The following is a 19,448-nucleotide window of genomic DNA, read 5'->3' on the forward strand; positions in this document are numbered from 1 at the left end:
CATAAGATAGGTCTGGTTTAGGTCTTTACACTCTTAAGAGCCGCTGAGTGGTCGTCAATGCGACTCGTGCAACGCGACTCGCCGCGGAATTGCGTGTCACGCGATGCTTTAAACCATCATAATAGCCAAGCCGTGATCTCATCGAGTTGGGATGAGATCTTTGCAGGATCTTTTAGAGGAGACTCCGCTGAAAATGTTCCACTATGTTAGAGCATGTACATTTGTGTACATTTTAACTTATCCCTTGTCAAAGATGAAAAACTTTGACGATTTCCCTTAGTTGACTAAGTATTTTTTTTTACAACAAATTATGAACATTAATGTTTAGTTCCTGCTGCGTTCTCAACATAGATATACATTCGTCATATGAAAAGAAATTGAGCACTTAATCTTCGGTAGGTTTTCCAGGACATCGTCACGAAGAAAAGGAATTTTTTCGGTGATAAATCGTATCTGAAAAAAGTTTGATCTTCGAACGCTTATTGTAACGAGAGTTTTCAATAACATTAATTAATATCGGGTTGGCAAATAAGTTCGTTCGGTTTTTGTGATTTATTCCACTCTAAAAAACCGAACGAACTTATTTGCCAACCCAATATTATCGTTTTCTAATGTAATGGACATTTAAGAAACATTGTATATCGTTAAAAATCGATGCGAGGACTTTGATTTTTTAGCTGATGAACAGGGGTCCTTGCAGCGTAAATCCTGAATTTTCCTGTTAGCGCAGGAACGGTCAGTCTAGATTGAACAGTGGTTGGAGAGCCGTAATTGGAGGAAATTCTTCGGCGTTGAGGAATCAAGCGTTCAGTATCGGTGTCAAGGATACGCGTCAGCTCCGTGCATACGTCATTGGAACAATCTAGGCGAGCATTCGGTAGCCGGATCATATATAATGCGTTCCACGGCGCGGATATACGGGACGGGGCCGGTAAACGACCGAAATCTGGACACCGATAACATACGTACACTCGCATACGCGGGCTGCATACGCATTTGCATCTGGCATCCGACGCAGGACTCGCCGCTGCAGCTCTGCTCTGCTCTGCTCTGCTCCGCTCTGCTCTCGTGGATATGCATGAGGGACAGAGGCGAAATTTTGGCCAGACTTGAGCACTCGTGAGCATCCTACTACGTCAAGGACACGTGTACAACGCCGGCCGGAATTGCGCCGGCAGTTTTACATCCGTTCCTCCGCCTCCTTTTTCGTCTGCCCGGCTGGAAACAGTGGATGCCAGGCAGCTTTAGAACATTTTATGACGGTACTTCGGCTCGCCTTACTTTAAACTATCAGACATTCGGATTTTACGATCGTCCCTACCACCGTATATATTACCAGAGGATCCCCTTTAACTTGATTTAAGCCGCAACAATAATTTGTCCGGCCACCAGACTCCCGCAGCCTCTCAACATTTATTTATTACCTATCCTCCGAACAAGAGTTCCCGCAAATTTCCAACGATTCTGTGATGCACCGCTCTGTTCCTGAACTTTCCATTTTCCATCACATTGTATTACGGGATTACGTCGCGCGGTTTCGCCGCCTCAGATTTAAAGTTTACAGGGATTAAGGCTCCCGGACTAAGCTGCCTGAATTTTGGTTTGAAAAATCTAGAAGAAAACCAACCCTTCCGCGTTTACTTTCAGTTCTTCGCGATTGTCGAAATGAATAGTGGAGGCAAAGTTCCGTTGTACTTATTAAATAATTGACAGATTAATCTAAAAGGTGGCAGCAATTTGTCACAAATAATGTTTTCTTTCAAATACAATCCCGATCTTGGTCGATCCGAATTGGAGTATCGACTTCCTCGAAATCTCGTAAAAGCGAAAGGTAAAGTCAAAGTGAGCTGGTTATTTAAAATACGACACAACTTTCCGGCCAACCTAATAACAATAATCGTCTTCTGTCCGAGAGTTACGGCCGGCAATAAAATCTTTAAGTATATACTGGTAGCACGGACCAATAGCAGCCGGATTGAACGTCTTGTTTACGGAGCCGGTACCGGAACTGGCAGCGTCACTTCGCCTGACGCTGCAGTTGGCTTCATCAAGGTATTTACTGACAAACTGATATCCATCATGCGTGGTCGGAGTGGCACCCGTGCGATCCCGGGAGGAGCGGCTGTCTCGTGAGTCGACCGCGGAACGACAAAATCGATGTTGGGAATGAAATAATCCGGACGCGGCGGTAGCTATCTGCGGAACCACCGGGGGGAGGGAAAAAAAAAACCTCGCGATTTTCCCGCGGTGTTCGATTCGGCGAATTTATCGACATTTGCCGGGTAAATCGGGCGAAATTTTCCGAGAGGATCAGACCGTGGACGGCGGACGGTAACGTTTACAACAGGCTGGCTGAAAAATTGTAATCTTCGAAATGTTCTCCTAAATTCGTTCATTCGACGGTATTATGCAAATGAAATTTTTCGACGCCTCGCCCTCGGTATATTGAAAACGAGGGGGCGACCGGGGAACAGATCAGCCGCAAATAGCCATTTCCGAATTTCGAGATCTGATAAATATACACACTCGTCGCGCGTTCTATTATCCGTCGCCTGTGTTTTTTTTTCCGACGCCAAACGCTCGCGAAAAAAAGAACCGTGAGCGAGCGTGTGTATACTGGTGGAGAACCGAAGCGCAGGGTTTTATTCAATAATGGCAGGCTCTTTCGCGCTACAAGCCGAAAATTGGAAAGCAGTTGCGGACGGAGCGATTTCGGCCAATATCGTGCTCTTTCGGATCAAACTGGGAAATCCTTACAAATTTTTCCAACCCCATGAAACCACTTCCCTTGTGTTTACGAACACCCGAGGGTGCAGCAAAAAAAAAATTCGCGCCACGTTCAGCGCCTACAATCGGTCGTTCCCCCGCTTACGCCAATAATAGACCGCGAGCCGCGTATACTCGCGAGGGTTTTTATTTATTTATCGGGCCGCGCGCGAACCGTGTATTTTTGTCGAGCGTATATTTTTTTCCGGGTGAACTATTTATACTTTCGACGGTCCGGTTACCTGTGATTTAAACGGTCAATTTTCATGATGCTTTAACGGGAATAGTAAACAAACAAAAAAAAAAACTTGTCCGTTCATCGTGGTACGGGCATGGCGAGAAGGAACGCGGGGTTATAAATTCGGGCACGTTTCGAATTAAATTCATTGTTGGCCACCATTTTTCACGGACCGGGATACACTTGTTCAACGAAGTTGTTCCGCGCCGCGGGAACCTAATTTAGAAGTTTCCACGGTGTCCGCTGAAAACCGCCCTGAATTAAACTGCAAATCTTAAAGCGGATCGTGTCGCGCAATACCCCGGGTGTTCTCGATCAAGACACCGCAGTGGCTGCATTGCCTCCGACGAAATTAATGAGCCTTCCATACCGCCGAATACGGGCGGCGCCGATGGAATGTCTCGGAATGAGTTAAACGGTACCGAAACCTCGATGGCTAAATAACTAACGCGCCCGGCTGACGTCCTCGTGGCCCGCATTCGAATCCTGCAATATCGGAAAATATTTTCCATCGATTTTTAGTAATGCTTTGATGGTATTATCTTCTCCGAAGATCATCTTCCATCGGGAAAAAGCTGCGGAAAAAATGAAAAATCTGTAAAATACTCTGAAAAATCCATCAGGAAAAATTGAGAGGCTTAGCTGGCCCAGGAAAATGAAATTTGGAATGGAAAAATGATAAACAAATACGTTATAAAAGCATTCAGGAAAAGCTGTGTCTAGTGATAACAAGAAAATGGAAAATATCTGAAGAAAATGGTTCAAATGAGAATGCAAGAAAATCATGAGAAGTTAATTATCTAGGAAAACGTGGTGAAGAAGATTCGAGGACGGAAAACGCAAGTAGGAAATCAATCAGGGAAACTCAACACGGTTTAATCGCCCCAAGAAGGAAGATTAAAGCTTCATGCCAACTTGAGTACGCGTCTTAGAACCGCCTTGCAAACGCGACGCAAACGTTTCGCTTGTTTGTGAAGGATTAGCGCGGTGTCCCTGAGAGGATTCTCAGGACACAATAGCAATTAAACACCGCTTGTATTCGCGCCTTAAGAATACAGATGCGAGCCACGTTAATTAGACGACTGGAGATTTCCTGTGTTCACTCGTTTGATCGATACTGTCCTCAATCCTCCGCTGGAAACACGGTAATGCGACTGGTGAGTTTCAGCTGCATTGCATCAGAGAAGCACTCTGCGTATTCATTAATAGTTCTAGCTTGAAAAAGTAGCTTCATTTTAGTGATAAATGTCAAATTAGAAATTTGAAACTGGGTTATATTGGCTCTTCTGGCGCGGATATATTATTCAAGATGATCGAATCCCGTTTGCGGTGCAAATTATGTATAACAGAGCCCGAGTGGCATTGTGAAAGGAATCGTGTGCTGTAGATTATTGTAATTGAACTGCGGAATGGTGATATTAGGAAGCAGCGTACCGCCAGCTTCTCTATAGGGATATCGAAGCATAAGGATATTAGGACGTAAGACCATTGGGATATATGGATATTCGGAAATAGGGTCATTGGTGTATATATGATCATCCGGGGGGAGAGCCTGGAATCTCAGTAGAATAAGACAGACATATATCAGACATTCTACTTCGGAAACTCTGAAAATTTAACGCTCCAAGTTTACACTTCAACATTGGAAACTGGAAATCGTGTCGACATACCTTTATTTAATTCAGTAGATACAGTCAACCACAAGTCGGCCATTCCACTGAAAATATTCAAGAATTTAACACATTGTTGACCGGTCACGAGTTGACTCATGTTTGCACTTGCATTATCAAATTCAATTTATGAAACCCAGGGCAGAATAGAATATTTCGAAACCTTTGTTCATTCAGTGATTACTATACAGTTTATCACACTAAAAATAATATCAATGTATAAATACATTATGTATAGATAAAATTTATCGACGTTTATTTAGAGTGTTTTACTTCCACATTCAATTACGAAATAATAGCCGGTGACATGAGATAGCTTCTGTGTAGAGTTGCCAGTCAACAGTGTGTTAAGATATTGTACGAGCGCAGAGGATGCCAGAAACGAATTTAATACCCCATTACCGGGGAATGAGGGTAGCAAGGCTCAGGTGATGATTGGAAGGGGAGTTTGTCAAATTCAGTAGAATGAGTCGAGCATATATCAAAACTCCGTGCTGGAGAGAGGCGACAATTCAGCGTTTTAGGTCTATTGGCCCTTAAGCATGCAGAAGTAGGGATACGGTGCTGCGGATGATGATCGAAAGGGACGCTTAAGTAGTTCAGTGGAACGAGTGAGGCATAGTTCGGCCGTTTGCTCTCGGGTGGCTGGAAAATTTAGAGGGCCTGTGTCGCTGCACCTCAATAATGCAAAACCGGGATATGAAGACGCATTCGGAGCATAAACATAACTTTCGCCTTCCGGGTAGCTGGCGGCGCGCCGGTCTTGGGTCGGACATCGCGCATGAAGGAAAATCTCATCTTCCGGCGAATCTTTAAAAATGTATCGGGCAAAGGTGGGCTGGTCCAGCCATAAATAAAACATGCCGCATAACACGAAATCGATGGATACGAGCCGAACGGATCGGAAGTTCACTGTGCCGGGCGGCATCGATAAAACAACAATGCGGTAAATATTTATCGTTCGCGACCGACAAATAAATACCGGCAAGGACCGTTTCGTATCCAATAATCCCAAAATATTGATTAAACCGCGAAACGCGTCAATGTTCCGCGATAACAATACCGAATTAATGACTCATAATCAGCGAACCGCGCCGAGCTAATTAGCTAAAAAAAACTTTCCGTACACATCTATGCGTTACGGTCGACGTAATAACGAATATCGGCGTTACCGTTCCCCAACCGGGGATTCGCCCGAAATCATCGGAAACGGTAACTGCTTCGCCGGATTAAAGTGTTCTCCGAATCTCTGCGGACACATGAAATTAAGCGGCGAAGGAATTAAACGAAATTGCGGCGAGACGAATTTCAATTGGCATTAAAAATATTAGGATTGTCAATTGTTCGCAGATATTGTCGGGTGAATTGTTTCTGTTTCAAGAGGAAGACAGGTGCCGTTTGAAAGGTGACCCTCGCCGGCGAAAAAATATTTTCGCTACCATGATGTTTCGCGCCTTGAGGAATGAGCGGCCCCGCGGATAATCGATATAAGCCATGGGATTATTAGAGGGTTCCCAGTCCGCATTCACGTATACCGTGAATAGCGATGCAAGCAGCTGTTTGATGCTGATCCCGGTGCGGTGTGTTTCCCGCTTTCAGCTTGTTTTTCGCGTGCATTTCAGAACGGTGAGCTTTGAACCCCGGGAGCTGCAAAGCAACGCAGGCCACCGACGCCGTTGCAAACGAACGCCGACGTCGACGAGAGCGACCCTTTCCATTTCGACTTTTGCGAACGAACCGCGCGTTCAATGCGCTAATATCGCACTCGAGATGTATTTAAAGAACAATAGCCAGAAACCATACTTTTCGGAACAACCGGCGGAATGAATCAACCGTTCCGTCGAGCTGCCATTCACACCTGAAAAGTCTGGCTTCGAAACCACCATTCACGAACCACCGAGAGCTAAGTTTCGAATAATACTTTGAACCTTTATTTCAATTTTCCCGGTAAACGCTGACAATAGGCAGCGAAACGCACAGTTGATTATTCAAGTGGGCTTGTTACATCGACTTCGAAAAGTTCATGCATTTCAGGTTCGTCTCTGTGTTATCGGATCGGGAACAGCCTGTAGTCCTCGATCCTTGCGGATCCCCATTAATTGTGTCGTCGCGCGCGTGCAGACGAGCGCCGCGACGCGACGCGACCGTGTTGCCCATTTGTCACCGGGCGATCATCGAGCTCGTCGAAATCAAGGCGTCAAACCGCGACCCTTCTTCTGCCTCGCGACGGAAGCCTGGCAAAACGAGCGCGTCCGCTCGCAAATCGCCGGGATTTATGGTCCCTACAGCGTGCGCGTGTTCCCGGCAAAACTGCTGTGCTGTGCTCCGCCGGAAAGGTTTTTTGTTTCACCCTTTTTTTCCGCTCGCTATCGAGAAGGATCTGTTGCAGCGGCGGGAGCGTCAGAATTGTTTGACCTACGTGTTTTTAGTCGTGCCGATTAAAGTTATACGTCTTGTTTTGAATATATTTCCACGCTACGTTTCCGGTTGCACCAGTCGGAAGCAGCCTGTATATCGCTGGTCGAGTGGGAATGCAGGAATCGGCGGGTTCTCGGGACGGTTTCGCGCGACGGCCTTGATTTACGGCCGCGGAATCCGAGGAAAGGAGGATTCCAGGGTCCGGTGTGTTTACACGGACCCTTCTGTTTCAAATCTGCCGCGAGAAATACCGTGGATTAGAGCGGACCGACAAGACTCACGGCCTGATTTAGGTACAACGAGCTTTATTGCCCGCTCACGACCGTCCCATTCGACTCCCCGCCACACCCACCCTTAATTGCACCCGGCTAACGACGAGAAGATGAATCTTCGTCCTCCTGGAATTTTCTGATTTTAACGACTACTGGACCCGGCTTTCCGGTTTACGCCGGATTTGAAAGTCGTTCACCAGTTATTAAAACTATCCTGGATATTATTATCGATTTATAGAGCCGTTCCTACAGAAACGAGCCATTCGATCAATAAAACATTGATTGGTGATTGTTTAATGGTTTCGTAGAGTAGCATTCAGTGAATGCAATGAATTGAATTTGTATTACTCTGACATTGGCCGAATAAATCTTACGATTTGATCTTGGACCTAAGAATAGGGTAATAATCTGTGAGAACGGCAATATGTCGCACGGCTTTCCCTTCATTGACATTTCAGAATTAAGTCGACAGCGAGGACTGACATTGTTCACGTAATTGTCCATTGGCTCATTAAAGTTTAAGTCGCCCCACAAATCGCAGCAATGAGAAACAAGTGGACTTTGCTCTGTAAGCCGGCGGTCTGACCATATACCGGCTCGTTCTACTTACGAGGATTACTTCTAATCCTCGGATAAAAGTGCTTATAGCCACAGGGTTTTTCTTTCCATTCAGCATAACTAACAATACTCTTAACGAGTTCGACGGTCAAAATTGCATTCTTGGTTCAAAGTTTCAGTGGCGAGCGACACATCTTCAAACACGAGTATTTTTGACATTCAATTACTGAACTCTGCACTTTCTTGATAATTGGTTACACGGAACTTTACATCGCTCCAACGTGAATACATTTTTATTCGATGAATGATCGACACCTTTGTTCATGCTTGAAACACTTTTGCACATCTTTAAAGAGAATGAGTTGTCCGGGTGTCTCAGCCCTGACATTCCGCGGAGGGTCCGGCTATCTGTGGAACGTCCAGCGAATGAAAGAACAACGACTGTGACAACAATCGATAAGATTGGAGGGTTGGGCACGGTCACGGGGATCGACGTTTTGACGGATGCAGCTGAAATATTCACGTTAATCGGCGGTAAACGGAAATTGGCACGATAAAAGCGGCCGGTGCGCAGGGCCGATACGAGGCCGTCGCGCCAGCCTCTCGTCCATAATTACGACGCGAATGATTCACGATTCTTTCGTGCGACAGTAAAATAACACGTTCAGGTGGCAGTTGTCTCGTCGAGCCGGTCGTACGGCACGCTGGGAATGGGATTCCGGCCTCGGTTTCGATCGCGGGCCGTCGTGATTCCCGCATAAAAATCCTGTTACCGGTACGTTTTATCGTTCTCTACCGGGGCGACGGCCAGGGGGGAGGGGAGGCTTCAAATTTAATGCGAGGGTCGTGCCACGGCGACGTCACGACCGCGTTCTCGCAAACTCGATCGTCAATAACTTAGGAGAATTTTATAGGCTACTCGGCCGATGCTTATTTTAGACGAAACCAGATGGCGAGAGAATACTCAAGCCTCCGGGATATTTGTTCGCTCCTCGGCTCCACCGAGATATTATTCGAGTCCTGCTCACGCGTAAACGAGCGGAAACCGAGCCGAGGGAATTTAAATATCCTTCTCGGGCACTGCTACCGCCTGCTGTCTGATTTATTACCCTACTTCCTGCGAATCGTACGATTTTTGTATGGAAATCGTCCGCCCCCGCGAAACTGTGCACGCGTTCCGTCAACGAATTACATGCTTCTTCGTTTTTTTAACTTTCAATTACTCGCATGTAGTATTTACAATCCCAACACTTTAAATTCAGCGTTTCGTTTAGCAAATATTTATTTCGAACTAAAGTAGTTATTTCATTGAGTAAAAATTTATTTGTGTTGGAGTAACGTAAAGATCCTTATAATCAGTTACGTAGAAAGTTACGTAAAAATTGCTTTTTCCTTTCGGGATGGATTTGTTCGAGGCCCCTGCAGAATCGAGGTTCATTCAATCAGAAATTCCACCGCTGTTCTTAATTAAAATAATTTACACGCGCGCATTGATAAATTCAATCCCAATCTATCTCGCGCAATTTCATCCAAACTGACTTTTAATTATAATCCCGTCGCGGGGGCATGTAGAAATTAATGTAATGGCACCAAAGGTCGCGTAACGAGGTCCGGTCGCAGATAAGTATTCCCTGTTAATTGGATGTCAACCTTGTTGCATTGTAATTAAAGAATGATTAATGGAATATTTATCTCTGTACGGCGCGCAGCGAAATTATAAGTATGATCAACTTAAAATGCGAAACGCGAATGTACTGCTGCACGGTGTTTTATTACATTCCAATGTTTCCAAAAGTATAAAGGACAGTCCTCATCAATTGTAATTGTTGGGTATTATTAAATATGTCCTTCAGTCCATCACATCTGAGGCCGAGAAGCAAAAAATAAATCTATTTACTACTATTAAATATGTCTGCATTTAAGAGGGAAGTGAAATATGAAGCATAAAGTATAACCTAAAGTTAATGTTAATGTTCATGTTATTGTACTATTATAGTATTGCCTTTTTTATTACTTTTTTACATTGTACATTGTTTATAATGATAGTATAAAAGTATATAAGGACCAGTTTGAATTCGGCAAATAGAGCCGCGGCTCTTCAACGCCATCTTTACGTACACATAAAGTAAAGAATAAAGTGAGGTAATGAATCTGATCCCGGAATACAGTTCTGCAGTATGACCGACATATTTCAATCAAATATCTTTCAATTAAATGAATATAATAATTTTTATGTCGACAACATATAATTTCTCTCACGGCAAGAAAATTAGTCTAGCTTCTCTAGAGGTCCAGCGAGCTTTTTCGAAAAGATTTCAACCGCGTAGCAAGGGCAGCATCATCGCGTCAGAAAATTCCGGCGTATATCTCAGCCGTTCGAGCTTGAAGACAGGTGCTTAAAACGCAGTTCGTGCAGCTGTTGGGCGAATAAATCGTCGGTGAGCACTTGGGAGCGTCTCATCAGCGTTGGAATGGTCCCGCGAAAAGGCAGGTGATCGTTTAAACGCGACTCCCTCTAATTCCGAGGGCAATCGTCCGTTACGATTGAGTTTGATGGCGGTGTTTAAGGGCGTCGATCGAGCGATAGCGGGCCTGTGGGCGAATGTAAGACGAGAACAGGGTGTTAGGGAACGGGTTCAGCAACAGTTTAGACGATCCTCTTGATCGATACGATCCGTCAGCTCTTTCGAGGAGGCGGTTTCAGCTAGCCGGGCGCAAAAGTTACGCGCGGCCTCGTGTAAAAGCGCTAAGGAGCCAGCGGAATAACAAAGAGGCTGAGTGACAAGAGGCAGACAGGCAAATATCCTTCCGCGAGAGACTTCAAAGTAATGGGAATTGCGGGTAGAACGAAGCCGGTGCGCGAGACAGCCTGGTTTCTATTGTACGACTTCCCGCTCTCTATCCGCCTCGTCGCTTCACCTTTGCGAGCCCCGGCTAATTTGATGGAGACATAATCGAGGCGGGGTACGAGAGGCAGCCACTCCGATCTACGGAGTTGTAGCCAACGTCTTTGTTGAGGAGATGTTGTTATCGACGTCGAGGACGGATCGCTCCTCCCGACGAAAGTCGGCGGATTCTCTCAGACGCAATGTGTACTCCCGAAATTCGCTAGGTTTGATTTAACCCGTTGCGACCTGCTCGATCTGCTCGCGATTTCCTGCTTTCGGCTGCGTACACGTCTCTCGTCTCACGTACACTGCGGATCTTTATGGGAAATAGAAATTTTCTGTATTCGTTCTAACCCAACCGTGACACGCCGATTTTAATGAAATTTTGGGATGATGTAGAACTCGAGACAATATTTGACACGTATGCCGACATTCGTGTTAAGGGGGTGAAAAATACATTTTATTGAAGATCTCCGAAACTATTAGACCTAAACTTTAGTCCATCAGAGTCCATAACTGTGTCGCGCATCTCGGAAGTCGGTGAGGTGGCGCTGGGTGGTGGGCTGTACATAAGCTGTACATTGGGAAGGGGACGGATGGAGTGGGAGATGCGCAAGAACGAACGAAAACCGGTTCGTCCGCAATTATGGACTCTGATGGAACCGACTTTAGACTAAAATTTCAAAATCCGATTTGTGAAAAAATTGACTTTTCTTATATAATAGCCATATTTTTAACGTTTTTAGTACGTCCCTATGCTTGGACAAGTTTTATGTAAATGTACGCTGCCCAAATGTTTGTAATAAATCTTCAGTATTGATGTGAGGCACTTTTTTTGTATATTCTGGTTTCTCACTTGAGGGTCACTTGGTTCTGAGTCAGCAGGGAGAATGTACGTTGATCTTATTGTAGCTACGTGCCCGAAATTCGAACGTGGAAATATTAAACCGGACACCTGCCTGTCACAACTTTGACCCCGATAAATTCATGGGTAAAACCACGGTCGTAAACTACCCTTACGTTATCCTATTCCTCAAACCTTTTCACCTCCCGAGAGGATTCCATTTCACATCGTCCTCCACTTACTTCTGCCCTCCTTCTGAAATACCTTCGTATTATGAAAAATAATGTTCGACGCGATTGCTACAAGTATTACAAGTAGCAGTGTCCAAATTTTTGGGAGAAACTGATTTTTTTTTTATGGAACTGAAATTTGTACGATATTATTTAAATTAAATTTCAATTTTAGAAGTGAAATCAAATTCAATTATTTTTTAGTATCGCTGCTCCGGAGGTATAACGACACAACTGCAAAAATTGAAATTTTACAGGACAGGCAAAAGAAAAATAATTCCTATTTGTCTTAATAGAATGGCCTATAGATTCGGTTTGATTCCTCTATGAGAGTAGTTTATAGACATTGTGGTAAATAAGCATGCGGGTTATAACGAACATAAATGCATTTTTGAGCTCGCCAACACAATAAAGTCAATTTCACAAAATTTTACAGTTGCATCATTATACTTCCGGAGCAGCGATATTATAGCGAAAGCTCCTGTAGAAAATTTTTTGCTAGGTTCAGCACAAAGGCGTTGTGTACGATACAAATAAATACTGTTCATTATTGGAAGCGTTAATTAAAAAATTTTCTGGATTCCGTCTATGAAACATAAATTAAAAAGTCTGTCTATCAATAATCAATTTTCTCGCATGGAGCTGTGCGTATGCTATTCATGATTTCCGTATTCCTCCTGTAGGAAGTCCAATTAATTTCGTGCAGCTTGTTAGTCACACCAGCAGCGCATTGCTTAATATTCAAAAAGTTATTATCCCTCCTATTTTCCATTTTTTAATTGGTTCTTGCACCGCAAAATTTTCCAAAAGTAATACAGAGTGCATACTATTTACACGACATTATAAAAGCAATTTTCTTGTTTCTTTTGAAAATTCCCATGGTAATATGCAGCTGAATAAATGTCCACGAAAGCATGTTAAAGAATAATAATACATAATCAAATAAATCAATTCACTGTACAGTTTCTCTGAGCAGAAAATATAAAATCTGGAACGTACATATGTAAATCACAAGTAATTCCGCAGCAGAAAACAGAATCGGAAATCGCATCCATCGAAACAAGTAAAATGAAAAATAAGCTCAGAAATAATCCGTGACCGGCACCGGCGCGTATCGTTCGATGATCGATCGATTAATCCCTTATCCGTGTATCGGTGTCGCGCAATCAAGGAGTCGCTGGCTGGTCCAGTAGATTCGTCCGGGTGGGATCAGACACCACTAATCCCGTGGAAAAAAGAAATTCCGGTCGAGAGTTGCCGCTTTCCTCGTGAAACCGAGCGTTGTTTCGGCGTAACAAGGGTAAGAAGGAGAAGCTCCCAGGACAGAAAATCCCTAGGAAAATCCTCTCAACGGAAGTACAATCCCTGGTGAGGCAGGGCGCGAGGAAGGTGATGAGGGACGGGAGGGGGTGAGAGAGAGAGAGAGCGAGTTGCCGGGGGGGATGCAGCCGAGGGAGAGGGAGGGTGGCCCGACGCGAGCAGATCGAAGCTCGAACTTTTCTCCAGCGGGCTGGAAACGCGTGACTGCAACGTATCCCGGCCTCGTGAAAGAAGACCAGAGTTTGTGAGAGGGAGAGAGAAAGAGGGGGTGTGAGCGACGAGGGAAAGGGTTGCTCTTGCCATGCAGTCAGCCATCCACCCCGCCATCCAGCCGGTCGGCCAACCACGCAGTAGGGAGAGTCAGCGACGAGTCAGACGGCCGAGCGAGCGGCAGTCTAGCGTGGGCGCACGTCGCGGCACCACGTGCACCGGTGATCGTGGATCTGACCGTGATTCGAGGTACAGCTCGTGATCGACGGGCTGGATCGTTCGTATAAAAAAAACCCCCAAGATCATATTTTTTCATTTTTCTTTTTTGTTGGTTCGAAGTGACCGGTGATCAGTGATAAATCTCGATCCAAGGAGCATTGTGCGACACCCGAAGCCTTGGATCAACCGAAAAGGAGGTAAAACCTGATACTACAGGATCCATAGGATATATAGTGACCGCTCTATGACGGATTACCGTCTTCGCGGAACCGCGAGAAACGTGATCGATCGCTCGACACGTGCCGTGTGGGGCATCGCGCGTGAATTATGCAGCCGCAGTTCGCCACTTTCCTAGAGGCAAAGGAGGATCGAGGTGAAGGCCGATGCACACGGCCTAGGTCCACGCTGGCAACCCCGCGTTGCTGCTCCCTCGGTTCCTCTTCCCTCGTGAACAGTGCAATGAATTTTGTGGAATTAGTTTTTGGGATGTTCATTAAGAATTATAGGGTACATGGATTTTTTTATTTGTGTCGCGATTGCTCACTTTTTCCAGTGACGGAAGAATAGGTCGTGATAGATGTGTCCGTGATGCAGTTACGTGGTTGTCCCTTTCTTCTCTTGGTTTTCCTGGGAAAGTATCAGACCGACGACAAACGGTCTTCTTGTGCACACCATCGGACCCTCTATTTTCTCAGCGCCCAGTCGCCCGTGGGAAAGTTTCGGTGGATTTGTGCTTCGTGCTGGCAAGTGGTACGGGTCAATGAATCGGCGCACCATTCGGAAATGTTTTATCGAGTTCATTGATATATCGGTGAGAGAGTCTTTCTGTTTCCGGGAGAGATTAGTTGGGATTGATGTATGGGGCTTGCAGAGTGCAACGTGCGCCGTGATTTAAACTATATCAAGATTTGTCGAAGGTGTACAATATTTGATCAACTTCTTACACGTCTGTCGAGAAAATAATTCATACATCTCGGATTTGTTACTTTTTTTAGGCGACTTCGATATTTGATAAACTTCTTACACTTCTGTCGAGAAAATAATTCATACATCTCGGATTTGTTACTTTTTTTAGGCGACTTCGATATTTGATAAACTTCTTACACTTCTGTCGAGAAAATGATTCATACATCTTGGACTTCTTACTACTTTTAGGCGACTTTGATATTTCATAAACTTCTTACACGTCTGTCGAGAAAATAATTCATACAACTCGGATTTGTTACTCTTTTTAGGCGACTTCGATATTTGATAAACTTCTTACACGTCTGTCGAGAAAATAATTCATACATCTCGGATTTGTTACTTTTTTTAGGCGACTTTGATATTTGATAAACTTCTTACACGTCTGTCGAGAAAATAATTCATACATCTCGGATTTGTTACTTTTTTTAGGCGACTTCGATATTTGATCAACTTCTTACACGTCTGTCGAGAAAATAATTCATACATCTCGGATTTGTTACTTTTTTTAGGCGACTTCGGTATTTAATAAACTTCTTACACGTCTGTCGAGAAAATAATTCATACATCTCGGATTTGTTACTTTTTTTAGGCGACTTCGGTATTTAATAAACTTCTTACACGTCTGTCGAGAAAATAATTCATACATCTCGGATTTGTTACTTTTTTTAGGCGACTTCGGTATTTAATAAACTTCTTACACGTCTGTCGAGAAAATAATTCATACATCTCGGACTTGTTACTTCTTTTAGGCGACTTCGATATTCAGAGGAATTCAAAAGCACGTTAATGATTTACTTGTTCTACTACCTTTTCCAACTTCCTGCATATTTTGTAACCACACCACTCGTGCATCAAAATTATTTTTAAAAATTGCAGAGAACACTGTGCCACGAAATGCATCACCTGCACCGCTCACTGCAACCGAAGTCGCCCTTAATAATTTAAAGCTCCGGCGCTATTTCCGCAGTACGAACTTCAAGACTTCAAAGACTTCGCCAATGACTCATTCTACTACCTTATACCTGCCTGCATATTTTACGACAGTCTCACTACATTGGCCTCAAAATTGTTAGAGACGTAGCAATTGTATGCAGCCCTTACAGCTGCGAAAGTGATTCTTAATCATTAAAAACTCCGGTGCTATTTCTGTGCCAGAAACTTCAAAGTCCAATGGTTGACTCGTACTACTAGCTTCCCGATTTTTCGCCATTCAGCCATTTAAAATGACTGAAGCCAGTGTGCTACCACTGTGCTTTGCAAGTTCTTGAATTCGAAGTTCCCTGACTCGAGCCCCTATCTCCTCCAGCGAGTCTTATACCACCGTGGACGATGGCGTCCGTGTTGGCCCCCAATCTCGAGAACACGGAACAAAAGTGGCTTCGACGATTCCGTTCGGTCTTCTGACAGTTCCATGCGGCCTCGAGCATAGCTGGGGGACAGACATGGTCGCTGGGGTCGCGTGATGCCAGTTTATTACACGCAACGTAGGAAATAAAAATATTCCGTGCGGTTCGCCGAGTCCATTACACTTTCAACACTGACACAGTTTCTTGGACGTATTTTTCAAGGGACCCCGTCTTCCACCCCCTGCTCTCCCCCGATGGGGCAAGTCTCCCCTAATGTTCGCGGATCGTGGAAAGCCGTTCGTTTTTCGAATTATTTCGATGCCTGGCACGCGGTGACTGCGAGCATGCCGGCTCGGCCGCACGCGAGAACGCAATTCCACGACGGAGCTTTCTTCTGCGTGCTCCCTCTTCGACGAATCGAAACCGTTATCGATTGCTTCTCTCTCTCTCTCTCTCGCGACTTCTCGACAGTCGGATTAGACCTGGCGAGCTGGTAATAGCGGAGCGCAAAGCAGATTAAATAGACCGCCTCGAATGAAAATAGTCGTCCCTTAATGAGACTTAATGGATCGTGACGAATTTTTACGTGGGTGTTTCGCGTGGGTTGTACCGCATAACATATTCGTACGGATTACTTACAAAAGCTCGCCGCTTAATCGCCTTCCGGTCCTTCGTACGCCGAAGCAGAACTTTCAAAGGGTTACCGATTAACAAGACTGGATAATGTTGTTCGACAATGGTGGAAGGGAACTCTCCCTCGACCGGCTTTTCGCGTTTCGTTTCGGCCGACGAGTTTCCCTAAAGCTCGGTCGAATAATATTTTCCTTCCCTGTTAACCGAGAGAACCACCACCGCCCTCGCGCCAGTTTCGTTGTTTCGCTCGGTGATGTAATTGTCGAAACCAGCACGCGAATATACACTTCTCCCCCGAGGTATTTAATATTTGAACAGCGGGAACCAGCCCTTTGAGGAGTGCAGCCAGCCTTGAGCTTTTCTTGAAAAATTTAATCACCGATGCAACCTTCGGGAAAAACTTTCGAACCCGTCCGAACATAAATGAAACATCTTTATAACAATATCGGCTGGCGTATCGTACAATGTTCCTCTGCTCTTTGACGGAAAGTAACGGGGGTAATATATCCTTCAAACTGAATAATTCCCAGCAACAAAGCGAGCCCCGTAGCCGGTCGGAAAACTGTGCTCAAAGTCCGGCCAGAAAGAAAGTGCCTTTCGAGTTTTACAAAGAAATCGACCGCGCACCGGTTTCTATACTCGGTCTAAATTATTTTTGTTCTTAAGAAATCGTTCCTCCCCGGGGAACAATCCCGATGTAAGCACAATGCTAAAATCACCGGCTTCGTAGCCATATAACCTTTAATAGGATTCGGTCTATGTCTGACCATTGTCTGTCGTTTCCACTTAGACCTCTGTCTTGAACGAAATCCTCGACAATCGTCGAAATTCTTTATTTCTCATTTCACCATTCTGTACAGAAAGTAAAGGTACATGTTTTAATACGATTATGTGTCTGACCACGGTACACTGTTTCTACTTGCACCGAGTTTCCACAACAAAATGGCATTCGCAGCTTCTTACACAATTACAATGATAGAAAGCAAGCGAACAACATACAGCAACGTTTCTGCTAGCGCCCTCATTTCACAGATAAATTAAAGCGCCATTACAACGGTGACATTTCGCGAGTTCCTACGCCGTGACAATGGTGGCAGATAAGCGTAAATATTTTTTAATGCTACTTAACAATGTGTCCGAGCGTGGCGCACCGTTTCCACTTGGCCGTGGATTCTACGGAAAAATTAAACCATCATTAAAACGGTGACGTTCGCGAGTTCCAGTCCCGTTACAATGCCGGCAGATAAGCGTAAATATTTTTTAATACGATTCAGTAACGCGTCCGACCGTGGCGTACAGTTTCCACTGTACCCGGTGAACGCAGCCTCGGCATGCCAGCGCGATATCCACTTATCGCGCGAAATTATTCCAGAGACAAACGCATTCAACTGGTATTCGGTGGTAACCGCCGCGCCGCGGAATCGTCGACTGCAATTCCCCTTGGCAAACGCGGCTCCGTAGAAAAGAAAGTTTCATTGCACTCTTTTCATTCGGTTTTTTGCTGGGACGCCTAGCAGCAGCGGCATCATCTTCTTTGTGCGGCTCGCGCGTTTCGAGCACCGGTGTACGTGTGCGACACAGACCCGGGCCAAACGACTCGTGAAAACCGACAAAACATTTCCACGATGATAATTCCGGCCTCCGGGTCCCGGTTAATTCATAGAAACCGGGCTGAACACCGGACCGTTATCGATTACCACTCGACCGAAGAGCTCGCCTCGCTCAGAAGAGTGTTCCTGAACGTCATTAATTATCAGGTTGAGAAACACGGAATTTAACACTAAACCTACCGAGCTTTCAAAGTAACTGTGGTACATGCTCCGATTTTACGCCCCATTTTACCGTTCAACTTTGTTCTTCAGACATTTGACGTATCTTTAAGAACAACAAAGATATTCAAGGTGGTCAAGTTAGGTGAAATACCCTGTTATAATACGTGCCTCATTATAAAGGTATTTATACAATCAATTCTTATAGAAACATTTTTATTATGTAAAACGTTGAAACCACTTCCTACAGGTAGGAGATGAAAGCGCACTTTCTCCGTAAACAGTATAGAAGTGAAAAGTTCTGAGCGTTTTTCGCTTTATTTCGACGATGAAATTAACATACTTAGGATTATTCGATTTAGATCAAGTATGCGCCGTTTTGTTCGATAACTTTTGTCCATTTTGAAGGCAATTTCATAATTCCGCGGTTGAAGAAGTCCTCGTCCCTATTCGTAAAAAACTTGACCAGTTCATTTTCACAAGCCTCTCTTGAGGCCAGTTTTGTACCATCAAGAAAATTTTGCAAATGCTTGAAAAGGTGATAATCGCTTGGTGCCAGGTCTGGGCTATACGGCGGATGCGATAGAACCTCCCAGCCAAGCTCTCGGCGCTTCTGACGCGTCGTTCAAGATGTGTGCGGTCTGGCGTTGTCTTGATGGAACACAACACCCTTTCTATTGGCCAATTCTGGCCGCTTCTGGTCGATCTCCTGCATCAGTCTGGTCAGTTGTTGACAATAGAGGTCCGAATTAAGTGTTTCGCCCGATGGGAGCAGTTCATAGTGGATGATTCCCTTCCAATCCCACCAAACACACAATAAAACCTTCTTGGCCGTTAATCCAGGCTTGGCGATCGTTTGGGCCGGCCCACCGCGATTGGACCACGATCTTTTTCGGCTGTTGTTCTCGTATCTGACCCATTTTTCATCGTCAGTCACCATCCTCTTCAAAAATGGGTCGATTTCGTTACGTTTCAACAAAGGATCGCAGGCATCAATTCGGTCCAAAAGATTCTTTTGCGTCAATTCATGTGGCACCCATACATCGAGCTTCTTCTTGAGACCAGCCTTACGCAAATGGTTCCAAACGGTTTTCTGGCTAA

At 44.8% G+C, this 19,448-nt stretch overlaps 1 protein-coding gene across 4 annotated transcripts in view; it reads left to right on the forward strand.

Moving 5' to 3' along the window:
• The window catches only part of LOC143215757 (uncharacterized), a 281,565-nt gene that overhangs the window by 109,654 nt on the left and 152,463 nt on the right, over positions 1-19,448 (forward strand). For 2 of the 4 annotated variants that reach the window (XM_076438165.1, XM_076438170.1), the window contains exon 1: positions 609-13,830. The exons of the other annotated variants lie outside the window; for them this stretch is intronic. The gene's annotated coding sequence lies outside the window, so the exon portion shown is untranslated. Of the gene's footprint in view, positions 1-608; positions 13,831-19,448 lie in introns of those variants that run through there. 4 annotated transcript variants of the gene reach the window in all.

Source organism: Lasioglossum baleicum, chromosome 14 (genome assembly GCF_051020765.1).
Source record: "Lasioglossum baleicum chromosome 14, iyLasBale1, whole genome shotgun sequence".
NCBI lineage: Eukaryota > Metazoa > Arthropoda > Insecta > Hymenoptera > Halictidae > Lasioglossum > Lasioglossum baleicum.